This window comes from Salvia splendens, chromosome 5, assembly GCF_004379255.2.
Source record: "Salvia splendens isolate huo1 chromosome 5, SspV2, whole genome shotgun sequence".
Classification (NCBI taxonomy): Eukaryota; Viridiplantae; Streptophyta; class Magnoliopsida; order Lamiales; family Lamiaceae; genus Salvia; species Salvia splendens.
Genome location: NC_056036.1, coordinates 28,918,777 through 28,940,838, shown reverse-complemented (window position 1 = coordinate 28,940,838; position 22,062 = coordinate 28,918,777). Strand labels below are relative to the sequence as shown.

Genomic DNA, 22,062 nt, shown 5'->3' with positions numbered 1-22,062 from the left:
GGATGGATTTCATGGGGCCTTTTCCCTCGTCGTATGGGAACTTATATATCTTAGTTGCAGTTGACTACGTCTCCAAATGAGTAGAGGCCAAGGCCACGAGCACGGGTGAAGCAAGAGAGGTAGCCAAGTTCCTCAAAAGTAACATTTTCAGACGATTCGGAGTACCAAGGGCCATAATATCCGATCAAGGCACCCACTTCTGTAACCGCACCATCGAAGCCTTGATGAAGAAGTACGGAGTGCATCACAGACTATCAAACCCTTACCACCCGCAAGCGAACGGGCAAGCAAAGATCTCTAACCGAGAGATAAAGAAGATTTTGGAGAAGACCGTAAATCCTTCCAGGAAGGACTGGAGTATGAGGTTAGAGGATGCTCTACGGGCATATCGCACAGCCTACAAAACCCCCATAGGAATGTCCCCGTACCGAATCATTTTTGGAAAAATGTGCCACTTACCAGTGGGAATTGAGCACCGAGCATACTGGGCAGTACAACAAGTGAATATGGATGCTACAGCCTGTGAAGAGGAAAGGAAGCTACAGCTGCAGGAGTTAGAGGAACTCAGATTGGAGTCGTTTGATTCAGCCATGTGGTACAAAGAGCGAACCAAATTGTGGCACGACAGGAATCTGAGGACCAAAGATCTTCATGTTGGGCAGAAAGTACTACTCTTCCAGTCGAGGTTGAAGCTCATGCCTGGAAAACTCAAGTCGAAATGGACAGGGCCTTATGTCATCACCGCACTCCGTTCTAATGGAGCAGTGGAGATTTCAGGGAGTCTTCCTAACTCTGAACCCTTTATTGTGAATGGGCATATGCTGAAGGTATTTAGGGCCAATAGTGATGTGGCTGTAGTGGATGAGATCCCACTGCAACCTCATACTCAGGTTTCATACTGACCGGTAGGATGGGGATTGGAATTCCACTAGGCTAGCTCCTTTTAGCGTAATGTACATATGCTGGCAAAGTAGAATTCCAATTTTCCTAAGGAAGATGTAAATATGGTACATATGTGGTAGTTAATCAATTTGAACCTTTGCATGCTAGTTAATTTTAAAAAAACCCAAAAATAGTTTTAGGACCTCAAATGTTAATTGGGAGTACGTACTGACCATCAGAATACCATTTTGGTGAAACTCCCCAATTTATTTAAGTGTCCTTTTTATTTTGTTTCTACTCTAGGAAAATATAGGGGGAAATCTTTATAGGGCAGAATTTGAATTTGGGGCTTGCTGCAGCTTTGCAGGCGGGCAGCGACTGAAAAGGGGCGCGTGGCGCAGTGAAAGGACGGGCGACATCCAATCAAGAGACCGCTAGCTAAACCGTCCCTCACACTAACCAAAGCCAACCTAGAACCGCCTATCACTGGTTACAAACCCCAACTATCCTTTTTCCACCCCATAACTGAACCGTCTCTCCCATTTTTTCATTTCACAAACCCTCAATATTTCCATTTCTCTCTGAATTTTTCCACCATCACTCCACGAAAAAAACCACCACCCACATTCACCCAAGAAATCACAGATCTAAACCATGGGAAAGAAAGCCTGGGCGAAGAAAGTAAAGGGCGAGAAATCTACTGCTCACCGTAGGGCAGAAACCCCAGAAGCGCAACCGCCCGTGGAAGCACGACCTCCGAACCCGCCATCTCCGACGCCAGTTCCTCAGGCGCCGACGATGATTTCTTTAGACGCCTTGGCGGAGTTTCTGCGACTACAAGACCCTAATCGGGACTGGACAGCGGCGTTGGCCGGTTTCAGTCAAATAGGGGGAGCAGGGGACGCGACCAGAGGAGCCCCATCTGAACCGAATGTGCAATCCACAGTACAACCAACTGTTTCCATTCCGATTTCCGCCGAAATTCAACCAGAAAGAAAATCTCCATCGGTAACCGTACCGCCAGAATCTTCGGAACCCTCCCAAACTCCACAACAAAGTGATTCGATGGAGGTTGACCCCATTTCCGCCCATTACAATTCCGACTCAGATGAACGTTAAGCGAGGAAAAGCAGGGAACATGGGAGCCTACAAGGAGACGATGAACCAGAGAAAACGCCGGCGGCGGGGACCGTTTCTCAAGGAACGGCGAGGGAAGAGATAGATTTAAATGAGACGGCCAAGAAACAAGGCCTAATGACGGATGACGAATTTCAGGCGATTTTGGAAGGAGTAAACCAGAGGGAAGATGATACTGCCACGATGGTTGAGGATCTAAACCTCACATCTAGGGCAGTAGGAGAAGGTGAATAAGGCAGGTCAGGAGAGAAAGAGCCAGAGCCAGTGAACCCCCAGACAGAGGCGGGGAAGAGTGATGTGCATGTGGAAGCAGAAGAAACAGAAGCAAGAGCGGAGATACCAAAACCAGTATCACCTCCGGTGACTAAACCGAAGGCAGTCAAGAGGAAGTTGGTGTTGAAGGGCGACCCTAAGGCAGAACAGCCAAAGCCGCAAAGGGTATCTCAACGATACTTAGGAAAGTGGGCAGCTAGTAAGGCGAAGCCGAATACGGAGGCAGATCCGGTGGAGATCTTGAGTGATGAGGAAAGGTCTACTCCCATAAAACCTGGGGAGGAGTTTTTGCCTACTATTGACTTAGAGGTCTCTCCAACACTGAGTGGCCAAGGTGAAGAGGCTGACGGGATGGCTGAGGGTCTAGACCTCGCATCCAGGTCAGTAGGCCACAAGGAGACCAGTCCTACTGCCCAGGATCAATTTTCAACACAAGCTGAGAAGGAACCCGAAGAACAGAAAGACGAGGATGACGGAGAGGAAGCTAGATATCAGGAAGAAAGAAAACGGAAGGGGAAGGCCCCTATGAAGAAGAAGCCCAACAATAAGAAGCCACGTACAATGAACACTGGCATAGTCATTACTGTGTCAATTCAGCAGCCCAGGGAACACCAGCGCATGAGCAGAGGCATGAGAGGTTGGAAAAAGCAGTGGAAGAGTTGGCGGAAGAGAATCGAAAAGCAAGAGCGGAGTTAAGCCGTTTGGCAACTGTGATAGAAAGAATCTTGAACGAGTTGGGAACCGGGAAGTTGGTCCGTGAATCTGGACCGAGTGGCCACGGAGGCCGAACTAATGAACCACGAGTATCAGAGGAGGTAGTACCCGAGATGAAAGAACCGGATTAAGAGGAAGGAGATGCCGAAGAGTCGGCAGAATCTGGGAACAAGCAGTCCGAGAATGAGGAGGAACAACCGGAAGAACCACCTGCACCACAACCTGCCCCACTAAGGAGCAGGAGGAACAAGTGACCACCACCCCACCTGACCAGTTAGTTTTCTTTTTATTTTCAGTTTTTAGTTTTTCGTACTTTAATTGTGTTTTGCTTTTTTTTAGGTAGTATAATCTGTGTAGTACGTGAGCAAACCCCTTTCATAACACTTAGCCTACGCAATAGTCTAAGTGTGAGAAGTAAAGGGTTTGCTATTTTTGGCGCATGTGTTTGTGTTTTCTGTTTTCTTTTTCGTATGCATGTCAACTTACACTTAGCCTATTATGTTTAGGTTTGATTGTTTCTGTTTAGATTTTAAACTCTCACACTTAGACTATAAATAGGCTAAGTGTGAGAAGTTTTTAGTATAAGTATGTCTTGTTTTGTTTTGGTATGTCTGTGTGTCAGCCATACTGGCCATTACCTTGTTTTCCACTTCACAGCCTTATCTGAGGGCAGACACGTGTGAAGTGGGAGGGGGGATGCAATGGCCAGTATGACATGTGTACATATGTGTTATCTGTGTTTAAGTGTTTGTGTGGTGTCTAGGTCTAGTTTTTTATTTGATTGGGCTTAAAACTCAACCGTCTCGAACTGACGGTGAGGGGAATTGAGGGAGATAGGACATGCTGGAAAATGGAAACCGCCCCCCCTTAGTATCTCCTAGTCAGTATAGATGATGCGAGTATGAGAGAAAAGCCCACACTTAGAGCCCAAACACAAAAGCCCTCTTAAAATGTGAGTTAAAAGCCTAAAGTGGAACCACTTTCCACTAATTCAGAAAAGAAAAGAGTGGCTGTCACAAGGTGCCTAGGGTAAAGTGACCGCGTGTAGCAACACTGAAGGCAGTAGGAAACCCCCCCCCCCAAAAAAAGGGCATCAGGATGTTGCTATCCTGACCAGTATGCATGCTAAAAAGGCTCGAGATGGAGAAGAAGGATAGCTGGGAAGATTAGCCGCAAGCAAGGGGGCAAAAGAGTCACTTCATGTTTGAAGTCTACCCTAAAAATCAAGGGCAGGCCTCCCTATAAAAGGAAGCCACTCGGAGAGAGAATCATCATCAATTAGTTCATGAACTCCTACGCTTAGTTAGCAATCTCTCTTCGGTAGATCAAACCTTTAGCATTATACTTCATATTCTCATTCCTCGCCGACAGCCATGGTCACCTAAAGCTCATCAGTTCGCCGAAGTTCCACATTATCTCGTTCCAGCCAGCGTGCTCCGTAGAGTTAGCAGTTTCATCGCCCTGAGTGGCAAACAATCTTTAATTGCTTTCTTAGTTAATCTTTATGTGTTTCCTTACGTTGGACCTGTTGCACTTTCAATTTCCGTTTGCTTTTGTAGAATTTCGTTTAGATCCAAACACCTTTTATGCAATGAAGTTGTCTTTGAGCATCGTTGTCTGTTGAATCTGTTTCATTCTGCCTAGGTAGCTTAAATCCAGTAGTTACGGTAATTTCCAGTGTCGAATCGCATGTTTTCATTTCTGTAGTTAATTTGCCTGAGTTTGCAAGTCTAGATAGCTGTTAGATTTTAGATCTGAAATGGTTAAATGTGAAAGCTTAGTTTACGTAGTTTCTGCAACCTTACATGTCACCCAGTAAGCATGATTTCAGTTTCTCTAGATTAATCTTTTGATTTGGAGTTTTTAATTTTGTATCTGAGCTGTGAAGTTTGTTAATCTGTGTTTCTCGTTCATGAAATCTGAGATTGTTGATCTGAGTTTATTCATGTTGAAGAAGATAACATCCACATCCAAGTTTGGGACCACTTTTACTTTTTAGTTACTTTTTTCTTTTGTCCTTTACTTTTTCTATCTTTTCAGTTGCTACCCTACAGATCTGTCAGTCTAGTCACCTAACTACCTCTTTTCCTCTGATATTCCGTTTAGATTTTTATAGTAATCCCGTACCTTACACATATTTTTAGAGACACAATGTCCCATACTCTCACGTACACAGCTGCTTATCAATCGTCTCTGACACCTCCTAATCAGTAGAGTAACATCTTAACTTCCAGCCTAGATAAAGTCTCAACCCAAAGCGTGGTAGCTAACCAAACCCTTCCAGAATATCACCACAATCACTCCAAATCGTCACCATCTCTGTGGGATTCGACCCCTACCTTCAGTATACTACCCAGTAGAAGAGGGTTGAGGATTTATTGATACCAGGTTCAGGCTTAGCCAGGGATTTCATACTGATCAGTAGGATATACCTTCGCTTTAACGACACCTGACCGAAACCTGCTCTTTCAACGCCCTTAGCATTTTGGAATCATACAGTCATAATCAACCAATCGGCATACTCCGTAGCACAAGGGATTCCACCATGAGGCCCGGCCCGAACCCAAACATCACCACCTAATCGAGCCCCTCACCGGTGGTGCTTCTCCCCTCCTCCACCGAGAACTTCCTCATTGCATCCAATACAAATAACACGGAAGGACTAGACACATTCCCGTACTCACTCAACACGTGGCGCGAACACAGCATTTTATCGGGCCTTAATCCCAAGCCCATTTCCATCCTATTAAATATCGCAGGCCCACCAATCCAAAATATTTCATTCCAATCCGAGATCCCAAACGACCCAAAAGCCTCCTTCAAAATCTCCTCAATACTACCCGAGACAAGGCCCGGGATATCCCTCATCAGATCCACAAGCAGCCCGGCTTCACGCATGCTATCCTCCCTTCGCTTCCGGGGACAGTCGTTTGAGCCCCGGAAACGATCTGAAAGAGAGGCCGCTCTCCGGCCCCGACCACCGGATCGGAGCCGACGATCAATGCCGCGGCAACGTCCCCAAAAAGCACCAGGCCCACGAGGTCCCCGACATGGGCCTCGTGGGGGCCACGGAAGAGCATGGCCGTGACCTCGCAGCAGGCTATGAGAACGCGGGCGGCAGCGTTGTTCTCGGCCATGTCCTTGGCGAGGCGGAGTGCGGAGGTGCCGCCGTAGCAGCCGTGCTGGCACAGTATGGTACGAATGACGGAGGGAGGCCGCGGAGGTTAGAGAGGACATAGTCGGCGCCGGGCATGTCGACGGAGATAGTGCTAGTGCAGAAGTTGAGGCAAGTGAGGTTGGATTTGGGCTGGGCCCATTCCGCTATGGCTTTCTCTGCAGCTTGTTGGCCCAACTTCGGCACCTCCACCGCCACCATGTCCTGCCTCGCGTTGAGTGACGGCGCAGCGTAGGCGGCGATGTTAGGGCTCTGTTTCAGGTGGTCTTATGTTAGATGCATGTACCATTTCTTGATCGTCGTGTTCTCGCCTGAATTTGAAATAAATTAGTAACAGAAATCAATCACGAGAAGCTTGAATCAAAGTTGATTTACTCCCTTCGTCCCCCATTAATTGACACCGTTTGACTTGGCATGGGTTTTAAGAAATATAGTGAAAGTAAGTGGAAAAAATTAGTGGAATATGAGTCTTAGTTTTATATATTAATCTATCTATCTATACATATATAAAGGGGGAGTTTTGGGAGTATTTATGGAATTATCATTTAAGCTTAAATATATAATTTAAATACTACAATCTAGACATTTAAGAATAAAAACTTTCTCACAAAGGTGCGTAGTGTGCCGCTACAAACGGCCAAATTTAATTTAAAAAAATGTGTTTTGTCTCTTCACTTCCACTTGAATAATTTGAAAGGTCACAAGATATAGAGGATAATTATTATTAATTTAATTTACAATAAATAATACTATACCATTAAGTTACTATCAAATCTTCTATAAATACCAATTCTTTTAATAAAAAATACTATTTCAGTAAAGATGCTTATGTCCGTCAAATCATGTGGAGTATTATCTTGCTCTGCCAGCTATTTAATCTAATTTGTGTTTTTAATTATGTTATTTTACTTTTGATGCTTATCTTATTTTAGTTTCTTATCTTTCCTTTTTATTACTGTATTTTATTCTATTCATTATATTATTGCAAACAATTAAAAAATATGTGGGCAACTATTTTATAAAATCTTCACTTATTTTTGCAGGTATACTTTTGCCTTGAGAAAGCTTGAAAAGTAACAATTCTGTACCAAGATATGAATCCACAACCTGTTGGTTTGAAAAAATAGATATTATCATATGGTAAGACATAGTTTAGTTGGAGATTTTCGGCTATTCAGTTTTACCTTACTTAACTCGTAGAATTATCGGATCACCGATTACTCAATATGCATGAAATTATAAACAATTCAAGATATTGACATACTGGTTTACCTCTCTTGCTTTCATTCTTGCTTTCAAGAATTACATTACTGCTTTCATGCTTGCTTTCAAGAGCAACATTATGAAGTTATAATTTTTCTTATATTCAATATTTCTTAGGCATATTAGAATTTCATTGGCTATTGAAAAAAACTTGAATGTCATAAAACAATTAAATTGAAGCATGGAATTTGAAAACCTGCTAATAATGATGCATTGCTTTCCACGTCTATTGCTTGCGCAACATGAAGCATGGAGTTTGTGAGAAAATTAATAATATAATACAAAATTATTTAATTCAATCAGTTAATTTTCTCTCTCATTTTCAGGGTCTTTTCATATTTCATTACTTTGATTAATAATAAAATATAAAATACAATCCAATAAAATTTAACCGTAGTTAATAACGTATTGATATAAAATTTATAATTTCCAATTTGCGGGGTTTTAATATTGAGGAAATTAAAAGGTTTTATTTCATTCTAATCATTAGTGGACAAAATGAAAAGTTTTGGTTTTTACTGAATTTTGTTGAGGTTTCAATATCCCCATGATATTAAAGTCTCTACATTGGTGTTGAAGTATTTTATACAATTATATAGAATCCATAATGATATTTACGGAGATTTAATATTGCCATTGATTGGTATTTATAAATATAAGGAATAATGACCTTTTGTTGTATGAGTATGCGGATTAACCGAAAGGTTGTAAAGTAAATTATGAGATTATTGCTTCAATGGCCTTCCATTTCATTTTCGAAAATTTATTATACATTTATTCGTTACTCATTTCATACAAATACAATGGCGGAAATTATTGTCATTCATTTTTCAAAATTTGATAACATTTATGTAATGCTTAGTTTTATATTTTTGGGAAATTAAAAGGTTTAAAATTTTTAATAATAGGTGAAGAAAGTGAAAAAGTTTTGAGGAGTTATCTTCTATTTTTTGGACTATAAATATATGACATTTGGTAATTTATCCACTCACATATTTTTTTTCATCACGTTTTTCACTCCCTCCATATTTTCCAATACTCTTCATAATGTTTAACATGAAGTTATGATATTCTTTTTATTTTTTTCTATTATGAAAGTTTGTTTTAAAGTGATTAACAAAGGAAAATTGAACTGGGACAGAGGGAGGATTTTATTTATATTTGGCTCATTTGTTGGTCATGATGATTATATTTTAACGTTAAGGGTTTAGGATTTAGGTTTCAAGGTTTGGTTTTTTAGCGTATTAGGGTCACTATATTGCAATGTAATGAAGCTCGACTATGATAAAATATAGTACTAATTTAAATGGATACAGGATACAAAAAAGATTACACACAATTTTGTGACAATACAATTCTGCGTCGGCGCTTTTATACTTCAAAATACAATTTTAAAACCGTTTTGAGGTTTGAAAAGCAATCGTCTAATTTTAAAACTTGCAATACTACCAAGTTGTTTTCGGAATCAAAACATGATCTTGTGTTAATCAATTAACAATTTAAAATCGTATGATAAAAAAATATTTCGTCGTGCATCGCAAGTGGGTTAAAACTAGTTTTATAATAAAATGTGAGTGGAATGAGTTGGTGGAACGTGGAGTCCAATACTAGAAGTAGTAAAATGTAAGGGTGTCAAATATTTATTGGGGGGCAGACGAAAAAGAAAAATGGTGCCAATTAATGGGACGGATGAAGTATTATAGAATACTAGGAAATAGTATGAGATCTTACATATACGCTTGAATTTGTTTTTGAGGTCGACCTTATGCTCACTGTTTGTGACGCGGAAGTGGTAATCAGGAAACGTGCTCTGCTCAACGCAATTTGGTGGCGTGGCGGTGCCGATCGCGAACACGGTGGCTGGACCGGAAGCACGACGGATCACCTCCATGTTCGCCATTCTTTCGTCGCCGGAAAAGTGTTACTGCACTTGCACTGGACTTGGAGAGTTCCACAAATGTTGTGTGTTTAATTAAAAAGCTTGGTGAGATATGGGGGTTATATATGTAAAGTTACATGCCTAATGGATTAGATGACTAGAAAATATTTTGAGGTTAGATCATCTAACTATCTACGTCAAACTCAAATTTTTTAATTAAATATATTAAATACTAATTTTATTTTAATTATTTATATTTCTATTTTTATGCCTTTTCAATCTAATCTATTTCCGTAAGGGGTAGAACTCAAGGAACTTGCCGAAAAGGCTAAATCAATTGATACCATAAAATAGAAGCCAAATATTCAATTACATGGTCTCAGAAATAGAATAATCATCCCATCAACTAAATCAGAGTTCGGTGGTGAGACTTTGAAATTCTCACTTAACAAAAGTACAGCGGAATAAGTCCTTACTGTGACATCCCTAACCCGAAACATGCATCAATTTGCATATTGATATATAGTCATTTATTATTGCATATTTATTATGTTATTTACATAATTATATGTTATATATATATATATAGAGAGAGAGAGAGTTGTGATCATATGATAACCTCTAAATATCGTAATAACCCTATAACCAAATCTGAACCACACATATTTTCTAATCTTGTGGTTGAGATTCAAACTTAGATTTACTTCATAAAAAAAAGCGCGGGGGTAAAGATGTCATTTCTCTCATTTAATTTTTGAATTTCGCCAAATATATTACGTAAAATGATAAAATGATATATGTTAGGTTTATTGCATAGAATGATAGTTTTGCCGGATAGAATGATACTCTGAGTTGATAAAATGATACTTTTGACTGATAAAATGATAAAATAATATATGTTAGGTTTATTGCATAGAATGATAGTTTTGCCGGATAGAATGATACTCTGAGTTGATAAAATGATACTTTTGACTGATAAAATGATAAAATGATATATGTTAGGTTTATTGCATAGAATGATAGTTTTGCCGGATAGAATGATACTCTGAGTTGATAAAATGATACTTTTGACTGATAAAATGATATATGTTAGGTTTATTGCATAGAATGATAGTTTTGCCGGATCAAATGATACTCTGAGTTGATAAAATGATACTTTTGACTGATAAAATGATAAAATGATAACTGACAAGAATTTATTATGCATCCACACGATTATGCAGACTGTCAAAACACAATTCAATTTACTCTATCCATGTTGAATCTAGTTCACAACCAATCCACATCAATATAAAAGACTCAGACGCCATATACATACATACATACGTGTAACTGAACCTCATACATCTGTATATCATGGGAAATAAGATTTTACGTATTTAAATGAGCGAAATTTGAATACGTAAATTTTATCATGAGAGAAATTCAGAAATTAAATGAGCGAAATGACATATTTACCCTCTGCGCCTTTTTTATGAAGGAAAGCTAAGTTTGAATCTAGACCACGTGATTTTAAAAATGTGTGGTCCAGATGTAGTTATAGGGTTATTACGGAAATTGGGGTTATCATTATAATGCACCCATATATATATATATATATAATATATAGAGAGAGAGAGTCGTGATCACATGATAACCCCTAAATATCGTAATAACCCTATAACCAAATCTGGACCACACATATTTCTAATCATGCGGTTGAGATTCAAACTTAGATTTACTTCATAAAAAAAAACGAGGGGGTAAAACTGTCATTTCTCTCATTTAATTTCTGAATTTTGCCAAATATCACGTAAAATTATAAAATGATAGGTTTATTGCATAAAATGATAGTTTTGAGATTCAAACTTAGATTTACTTCATAAAAAAAAGCACGGGGGTAAAACTGTCATTTCCCTCATTTAATTTCTGAATTTCACCAAATATCACGTAAAATGATAAAATGATAGGTTTATTACATAGAATGATAGTTTTGCAGGAAAGAATGATACTCTGAGTTGATAAAATGATACTTTTAACTGACTGATAAAATGATAAAATGATAGGTTTATTGCATAGAATGATAGTTTTGTCGGATAGAATGATACTCTGAGTTGATAAAATGATACTTTTGACTGACGGATAAAATGATAAAATGATAGGTTTATTGCATAGAATGATAGTTTTGTCGGATAGAATGATACTCTGAGTTGATAAAATGATACTTTTGACCGACTAATAAAATGATAAAATGATAGGTTTATTGCATAGAATGATAGTTTTGCCGGATAGAATGATACTCTGAATTGATAAAATGATACTTTTGACCGACTGATAAAATGATAGGTTTATTGCATAGAATGATAGTTTTGCCGGATAGAATGATACTCTGAGTTGATAAAATGATACTTTTAGCTTATAAATGTTAGGTTTACTGCATAAAATGATAGTTTTGCCGGATAGAATGATACTTTCAACCGATAGAATAATAGTTTTGCCGGGTAGAATGATACTTTTAGCCGATAGAATGATAAGTATTTTTGGTGTATAAAATGATATTTTTGTTTAATAAAATGATACTTTTACCTGATAAAATGATAATCTAAGCGGATAAAATTACAGAAACCTTATAAAAATGATAGTTTTTCCGGATAGAATGATACTCTGAGTTGATAAAATGATACTTTTAGCTTATAAATGTTAGGTTTACTGCCTAAAATGATAGTTTTGCCGGATAGAATGATACTTTCAGCCGATAGAATAGTAGTTTTGCCGGGTAGAATGATACTTTCAGCCGATAGAATGATAGGTATTTTTGGTGTATAAAATGACATTTTTGTTTAATAAAATGATACTTTTACCTGATAAAATGATAATCTAAGCGGATAAAATGACAGTAACCTTATAAAAATGATAGTGTAGCTGAAGAAATTGTATATAAGCTGATAAAATGATACTTTAACGTGACAAAATGACATAAAACTAATAAAATTATAGTTTTTCCGGATAGAATGATACTTTCAGCCGATAGAATGATAGTTTTGTCGGGTAGAATGATACTTTCAGCCGATATAATGATAGGTATTTTTGGTGTATATAATGACATTTTTGTTTAATAAAATGATACTTTTACCTGATAAAATGATAATCTAAGCGGATAAAATGACAGTAACCTTATAAAAATGATAGTTTAGCTGAAGAAATTGCATATAAGCTGATAAAATGATACTTTAACGTGACAAAATGACATAAAACTGATAAAATAATAGTTTTACCGGATAGAATGATACTCTGAGTTGATAAAATGATACTTTTGACTGACTGATAAAATGATATATGTTAGGTTTATTGCATAGAATGATAGTTTTCCCGGCTAGAATGATACTCTGAGTTGATAAAATGATACTTTTGACTGACTGATAAAATGATAAAATGAGCGAAATTCAGAAATTAAATGAGCGAAATTTGGATACGTAAGTTTTATCATGAGTGAAATGACATATTTACCCACGCGCTTTTTTTTATGAAGTAAATCTAAGTTTGAATATGAACCGTGTGATTTTAAAAATGTGTGGTCCAGATTTGGTTATAGGGTTATTACGGAAATTGGGGTTATCATTATAATGCACCCCTATATATATATATATATATATAGTAGTGATCTAGGGCAAGAGCCCCTTACACCTATAACTAGAGAACAAATCATAGCCACAAGATCAAGAAAATCAAGGGCTAGTATTAATACATGCAATTTTCTAATTTAAGGAGAAATTAGTTCCTTCAATCACAAATTTACTCCATAATAACAAGGAGGGGTATTATGGTAATTTTGTTAATGCTTGATAACAAAATCAGGTTAGGTCGCCAAATTGATTTCAATTGAAAAACAACCGCGATTTCTTATTCTCTCTTCTCCTCTTCTCTGTTCTGGAAAATTAAAACTCCCCGGAGGAGGTGGAGGGGAGCACGCTGTTGGGCGAAGGAATCAGACGATCTGTATCTGGATTTCTGGCAGTCGATGCTTTGTTGACCATAACATAAAGTGTGATGTGTTTTGGGGTTTACCCTTTAATTTGGAGTTTTCATTTTCTGGTGCGAAAAATCGAGAGAAAGAGAAGTGAATTGGGAGCTTAATTTATTAGTAACTGCAAATTTTTTGGAAAACATAGTAGGGAGAGATAGAGCAGCCGACGGGAGTTTCGGGAGTGAAAGCTGTGTTTCCCTTTGAATTTGTTTTCTTTTATTAAAAAATATTTTGGAGTGGAAAAGTGGGTTTTGGAATGGGAGTATACGTGTAATAGGGGTGGGGTGTTACGGGTCAGTAGTTATTTAATTTGGGATGTGTTTTGTAAATAACACATGCTAATAGTGATGTGTTTTGTAAACAAGAGTGAAGTAAAATCATGCTAAGAGTGATGTATTTTGTAAACAAGAGTGAAGTAAAATCATGCTAAGAATGATGTGTTTTGTAAACAATATTGAAGTAAAATCATAATAAGAGTGATGTGTTTTGTAAACAAGAGTGAAGTAAAATCATGCTAAGAGTGACGTGTTTTGTAAACAAGAGTGAAGTAAAATCATGTTAAGAGTGATGTGTTTTGTAAACAAGAGTGAAGTAAAATCATACTAAAAGTGATGTGTTTTGTAAACAAGAGTGAAATAAAATCATGATAAGAGTGATGTGTTTTGTAAAAAACAGTGAAGTAAAATCATAATAAGAGTGATGTGTTTTGTAATCAAGAGTGAAGTAAAATCATAATAAGAGTGATGTGTTTTGTAAACAAGAGTGAAGTATAATCATGCTAAGAGTGATGTGTTTTGTAAAAAACAGTGAAGTAAAATCATAATAAGAGTGATGTGTTTTGTAAACAAGAGTGAAGTAAAATCATAGTAAGAGTGATGTGTTTTGTAAACAAGAGTGAAGTAAAATCATGCTAAGAGTGATGTGTTTTGTATACAATAGTGAAGTAAAATACTAATAAGAGTGATGTGTTTTGTAAACAAGAGTGAAGTGCAATCATAAAAAGAGTGATGTGTTTTGTAAACAAGAGTGAAGTAAAATCATGCTAAGAGTGATGTGTTTTGTAAACAAGAGTGAAGTAATATCATGCTAAGAGTGATGTGTTTTGTAAACAAGAGTGAAGTAAAATTATACTAATAGTGATGTGGTAAAATCTTGCTTTTACCAAATTCTAGCCAAGGAGCTGGAAAAGTTAGCATAGCTATTCAAGAACAAGATTGTTCATTTCTCATCACGTTCCGGTGGCGATGCTAATAGATTTTGATTTGATGCTAGCTAGTTGAATCCAGAAGATCCATCAACATAGCACACAGAAACTCTCATTTCCCCAAATCAGGAAGTAATGCAACCAACAAGTACTTCCACGATTATTTCCCCCAAAAAATCGAATCTCAACCTAGCCTACAGCAACTCTTCCATCACAATAATAAACGTAATCACACACAATCAAGCAAAAAACATATCATAAAGTGAAAAACCAGCTAAAATCAACGAAACAGCTAAAACTAACAATCGGAGATTCGCAATTAAGGATTGAATCCGACCAAAACAGAACAAAATTCGGATCAAGTCAAATCATCAAATTATCAATCAATCGGATCCACGATCACCACAGAAAAAGAGCTGGGTGGAGTCGAGCTTGCCGTACTCGGAGGCGGCGCCGAGGAGGTCGGCGGAGGAGCTGGCGGCCTTGGCCTTGTCGCACTTGGCTACATAATTTGATTTAAATTTCATAATGTAATTTCCAAAAATACTCTTGGCCTATTTTGTATTATTAAAATAAATAATATTTGTTCTATTAAGATGTGTGGCTGAGATTTGTTCTCTAGTTATACACTTAAGATTAGTTATATCTTGATCACTTTTATATATATATATATATATATATATATATATATATATATATATATATATATATATATATATAAAAGGGGTTTTGATCCATGCAAAACCATTGTTAATACAAAAATGCAGAACCAAGCATACAAAAGTCATTTTTAGGTCATTGTAAGCTTATTTTTACGTCATTTTAGTAAGGATGACATGAAATGATCTTAACATGACCTCAAACCCAAAGTTTATAATATGACCTAAAACTGCTTTACAATGACCCTCCATGTTTTTGTTTAATTATTGACCATTGGATTGTCAAATCTCATGGTCAGGATTTGGTCTGGATTTTGTATTAAGATCAAGTTTTGTATTGATCATTTTCCTATATATAAGTGTGAATGGGTATGCGACCTTGAATAGCTAATTTAAGTACAAGTGCATGTGTAATATTACGTATATGTGTGCATGGGAGTGTGTAGTGCAGGGAATATATATATATATATATATATATATATATATTGATAGTGATCCTAAATCAGATATAAATAATGGTAGTAGCAGAGTTTAAAAAAATATATGTGTATGTGTTAGCATGTACGTGGCCACTAGTTAATAGTGTCACTAATCTTATTGGACAAATGTCAAAGAGTGGACTATATAGTATGCATGCTGCTTTTTATTTTAATATTTATAATTGATATCGGTAGCTTTAAGTTAATTTTTTTTAATAACTGTCTTTGCATATTTATATATATATATATATATATATATATATATATATATATAGGGTCATGATAATATACAAACTCCCTAAGATACAAACTATAATCTCATCCATTAAGTATATTTAATCAACGGTTGTAATTTATGGTCTCTACACATGTCAACACAGCTTATAAAATCGGTCACCAAGGGTTACTTTTGGGACAAAAATTATAAGCTGAAATCACAAAATCCGTTTAGATTAAGCAATCCCAATAATGTCGGCTATTCATTGCACCTCTCATTTATCACGTCTTCCCCTCTCTCTTCCATTCCATCAATTAAGCATGTTCAACGCTCCACCCATTAAACACGTCTCACCTCTCCAATTTCCTCCATTCCACCGTTTCGAATTTGTACCCCACGCAATCGCCGTTCTTCAAGGATCGCGTTGACATGAGTTCTGCGAGGCGAGCGGGTCAAGCGGCTGGAGCGTCAGCCGGAGGTGAGGTTTCCGTTGAAAACCCCAATTTTCATCAACAATGGAAAATCATACATTTCCAATAATGTTAACACCAAATGTCAACAACAAACTAATAATGTCAGCAACACACCTTCAGCAATGTCAACAACAAAAATAACAGGAGGAGCAACAACAAAATCAAAGCAGAATGTGATCAACACACCATCAACGATGTCAACAACAATGTAAACAACAACTCTAAAATCATTCGTTTGGCAACAATGACAACACCAACTCTAAAAATGTACATTTCCAATAATGTTAACACCAAATGTCAACATCAAATTAATAATGTCAGCAACACACCTTCAGCAATGTCAACAACAAAAATAACAGGAGGATCAACAACAAAATCAAAGCAGAATTGGAGTGAAATGAGGATGTATGTAACTGCCGGCAAAAAATATTTCCATATACAGGCCCCGCTGACATAAATTGTACTGCCCGGTGACATCAAATTTGTAACCTCCTAACAGCCGTAGATTAGTTACAATGATGGTGTGTGATTAGAGTTTGTAGTTTGCATGATAAATGAGAGTTTGTATTTGATCACACCTCTATATATATATATATATATATACATACATATATATATATATATATATATATATATATATATATATATATATACGCAGAGGTAGTGAGTTTGGAAGAAGAAGAAAAAGGGAGAAAAGGAAAAATGAAATAACAGAAAGAAAAATAGAATAGTAGTTGGAGACGAGAGCAAAAATTTGAAGAAGAAATAAGAGTCGTAGATCGCAAAGCAAAATTGGGATTTTAGTTAAATTACTTTAAAGGTGTGTATAAATCACACTTTTAATTTTAAGTGTGTTATTGTTAGGGTTTGTATACTAGAAATCACCTTTCGAGTGATTGAATACTGTAAAACTCTAATAATTATTTTCCAATAAATGCAACAGATTATTTTTGTCATAATGTTGTTTTACATTTAATGTATGTTTATTGCATATTTAAATGTATAAGCGAACATAACATAAGTCTAAGTCTTTGTTCTAGTAGACCGGTTGTGGGATGCGCTCAATTTAAGATACGCGGTCAGTTCTGAACAAAGAAAAACAAGAATTTCACAACCCAGATAGACCTAGAATACCTATCGTGAAAGGTTGCAATGTCAGTCCGATTATTTCTAAGCCTTATTGAAATATGATGACGTTGGTGTGGTATAACACTGAATGGATCTAACAGCAAGACGAGTCTTTATACTATCTACTGGAAGACGAGGTCGTGATAATTAATTTCTTAATCAATGTACGTTAGCATTGAGCATACGATATTGAGTATCTACTACTTTGACTTACCAAAGGTGCGGGTTTTTCGTCACCCAACGATCCAGGTATATTGGGTAGTGGTGATCATTATCTAGCGGTGCTAAGATTGCTATTATGTTGAATCGTGCGCGAGTAGAGTCTCGTTTGATAACATCCACAAGAGGAGCTCGAAACAAGGGTTTATTATTCAGAACCTAACTAGTTGGAGTTTAATTACTCTATGAATAATAAATAAGAGTTTCTTGCTAAGTCCACTCTTGGAGAATAAAATATGTTAATTAATTAAGTCCATAACAAACATTAATTAATTAATGGATGTTTCTATCTTAAGCACGGGAAATGAATTAAACAAATAGAAGGAAACCCGGAATACTTGTAATTTCGGATTTGGAAATGCAGTGCAATATTACTTCTGTAGTGTCTGCTTGTAATATTCCAATATAAGCTTATATTAAATTGTGGGTTCAATTTAATTAGTAAAAAGCTAATTGGGTGAGGCCATGTCCAAATTCTTCCTTAGATCCCTAACTGGGCCTAATATGTGACTTAATATAAATAGGAGAATAAAGGAGACAGAAATAACAATTATTATTGCTCCCAATTTTCGCCCCCCCCCCCCCCCCGCCCCTCTAAAGAGAGAGAGTTCGAAAATTACTTCTTCCGTGAGCTGAGTTCTGTCTTCATTATTCGAGTCCTAGTATTCTGGTGAGATTTGCCCACACAAATATCTGGGACACAAGCCATCATCAATTCTTGATTGAATCAACGAGGTAAATTGACTAATTCCGTAGTAAGCATGTTTTAGGGATTTTATATGCTAAAGAATGTTTTAATTCAAGTTATGAGCATGTTACATATGATAATTACGCGAATAGATTTTGTCTAGATAATCTGCTAAATAGATCAAATTATGTGATCCGTTAGAACATGCACGCTTCCGCTGCTAACACCTTCAATTGGTATCAGAGCCAGTCTTTGGCTCTGATTATTTGGATTTAAATTTTGCGAAATTCATGTATGCATGTATTATTTGATTTCGAAGCATGTTCTTGTGTTTTGTTTAATTCATTATGCATGAAGAACTCAAGAACTATCGAATCAAAGAACTTGAATTACTCGATCATACAATACGTGCAATCGAGGTAGGGATGCCAAGACAGTGGGAGCCGTGGAGTCACAATCACGAAGCGACGTGCAGACGAGCGAGGGCTCGCGCGCGCCGCCGGCCGAGACCGCAAGCCCCAAACGCACCCGCGTCGAGAACGACACGGCGGCTAGCGTGGTGTGGTGGTTCATCCGAGAACCACCGAACCACCAGGCACCGAGAGCTGCAACCCTAAGAGAAGGTTGGAGCTGGCCGAGAGCAGGCGCGCCACCGTGCACGCCGCTGGCCGAGAGCTCGCGCCACCCGACGGCTCGGATGTCCGAGACGGGCGTCAAGACGCTGGACGAGAGGCGCACGCCACCGCGTGTACGCCTGGCCGAGAAGCGTCGGCACCCGACGAGCCGAGACGCCGTGACGGGTGCTCGCCGCTGGCTGAGAGGAGCCGCGCCTCCGCGCGCGCTCCTGGCCGAGACGCTGGCAAACCCCGACAAGCCGCTGGCCGAGACGCTGGCGTGCCACCTCCGCGCCGGTGGCTGAGACGCCGTGTGCGTCGGATTCTGACAAAGAATTCGTCGAATTTTCATCGTTCATCGTTCTTGCGAACCTCGTACGATGAGATAACGATGAAAGATTATTTTAATGATTATTTAATTATTTTATTAAATGATATCATTAAAATTTTATTATTTAATGGAAATAAAATCTTTTTGGAAGATTTACCTAGATTTTAGGAATATTTTTATTATTATCTATATCTATGGAAATAAATAATATTATTTTATTCCTAGATGATATGGATGAGAATAATTTAATAGTTTCCTAATAATAATCTAGATTTTAGGAATAATTTTATTATTTTCTATATCTATGGAAATAAATAATATAATTTTGATTCCTAGATGATATGGTTAAAAATAATTTAATAGTTTCCTAATATTTAAATATCTGAGATCCTAATAAGGATAGATATGTATCCATACATTAAATAATAAAATATCTCTTCCTAATCTTGAATATGGAAATAATTTGAATTTAATTTTTCATGTCTTATTAAGAATTAAATAATTTAATTATTTTAGATATATCTTATAGTAGACATGAATAAGAATTAAATACTAGAACATTATTTTCTTAATGGAAGACGCCAACTATGAATAAGAATTTAATTATCCAGCAAATTAAATACCAACAGAATTTAATTAAGCTTTTATCTGTCTAAAGGCTAAGGATAATTAAAGAAAAACCATAACCCGAAATATCTAAGCTATAGTTACGAACTCAACGTTTGTATATGGTCTCCATCAATTGGTCTGCAATTTATGAAGTTTTTTTTTCTAATATTATCGCCACCTGCTTTGTGGGGACAATAATCCTAAGAAAATAGCAAGTTCATAAGGCGGACTTCTCAAATATAAATAGTATGAACTAGAATGTAGTTTCCAATATTATCGTCACCTGCTCTGTGGGGACAATAATCCTAAGAAACTGCGAGATTCAGAAGTTCACACAGGATTTATGGGATAGCTTGATCTTGTTCGCAGCACATGAGCATTGTTATGGGAATGTGTTGTAGGAATGAGATTCTGTAATGCTAAATTCGGTGCTCTTGCTTAGGAAACATTAGGAGGCCATGCCACCCTGTGGTCTCTGGACTATTCGTCGATGATTGTGACCAGTAAAATTGTAAAATTTTAATGCGTATTGACCTCCTCTGGAGGATACAAAATTATAATATTACAGTTGCAAGATTTTGAAAAGTTTTATGGTTAATCTAATCAAACTTCTTACATAAGTTTATGACAAATGGTAAATACTCTGTTTTGTAGTGCAAATCAAATCGTCAATATGTCGTTCAATCCTCTTTCTACAATTCTTAAAGAAAACAAACTCGAGGGCCAAAATTACATAGAATGGAAACAAAATCTGGACATCGTTCTCACAGCAGATGAGTACATCTTTGTACTCACAACCCCGCGACCTCCAGTGCCGGCGGCTAATGCTGCGGCAGGAGTCAGAGATGCACACAGACGGTGGCATAAGGCGAATGAGATGGCTAAGTGCTACATGTTGGCTTCTATGTCTTCAGTACTCAAGCATCAGCATTCAGGCATGGATACAGCCGCCGAGATCATGCAGAATCTCAAGAATCTTTTTGGTACTCAGAATTGAACGGCTAAGTCTCAAGCCTTTCGGAGTATCATATCGAAGACAATGAAGGAAGGCTCGTCTGTGAGGGACCACGTCCTCGAGATGATGGGCCACCTCAACCAAATTGAGGTCTTGGGAGGGATGATCGATCCCGAGTTCCAGGTGACTATTATCCTTCAAAGTCTTCCCCCTAGGTTCCAACAGTTCAATCTCAACTTCGAGATGAACAAGAGGAACTACACCTTGGCAGAGCTATTGACTGAACTTCAGTCGCCAGAGGATCTTATGATCCAAGCTAAGGCGGCCATGATGACTTCGGCACCTCGTTCCTCTGGCTTCAAGCCTAGCGCATGAAAAAGGCAGGCACCGAACTCAGGACCGGCCAAGATAGCTAAGGAAAGAAGAAGAAGAAGACAAACAAGAAGCCCACGGGGAAGTGTTTCAAGTGCGGCTAGAAGGGGCATTGGAAGCCAGATTGTCCTAAAAAGGGCAAGGCTACAGGTATGCACCAAGCTTTAGTAGTCGAGTCATGATTGGCTTCGAAGTCTACTTGCACTTGGGTTATTGACAAAGGAGCCACTGATCATATTTGTTTTGATCTTGACTTAATGCAGGTGACAAGACGGCTACGTGATCGTGAGATCGAGGTCTAGCTGGGCGACGCTACAAAAGTGGCGGCCGTAGCAGTGGGAGACATTTATTTGCGTTTTAGTAGTGATAGATTTTTTATTTTGAAGAATGTTTGGTTGATACCTTCTTTTAGAAGAAATTTAATTTCAGTTTCTAAATTAGTTTTTGATGGATATTTGATTTCTTTTAATGACAATTGCGTTATTAAGAAAGATGGTTCTTATATCTGTCGTGGTATCATGGAAAACAATCTGTACACAATCACATCTACACAGTTTAATAATCGTAAATCAGAACTCAATACAACATCAAAAATTTCAAATAAACGAAAGGAACCTTCAAGTTCAATGAACGAAACGTACTTATGGCACCTTAGACTTGGTCATGCCAATGAAAGGAGGATCCATTCTCTTTTTAAACAAGACCTTATTAAAGGTCTAGAGGAGGAACCTTTTCATAAGTGTGAGTCATGCTTAGAAGGCAAGATGACCAAGAGGCCTTTTCAGGCT

At 37.5% G+C, this 22,062-nt stretch overlaps 1 pseudogene; it reads right to left on the bottom strand.

Annotated features, from left to right (window-relative positions):
- Nucleotides 1-2,153: 2,153 nt before the first annotated feature.
- LOC121804065 lies at nucleotides 2,154-9,344 on the bottom strand (annotated as a pseudogene).
- Between the last annotated feature and the right edge of the window lie 12,718 nt (nucleotides 9,345-22,062).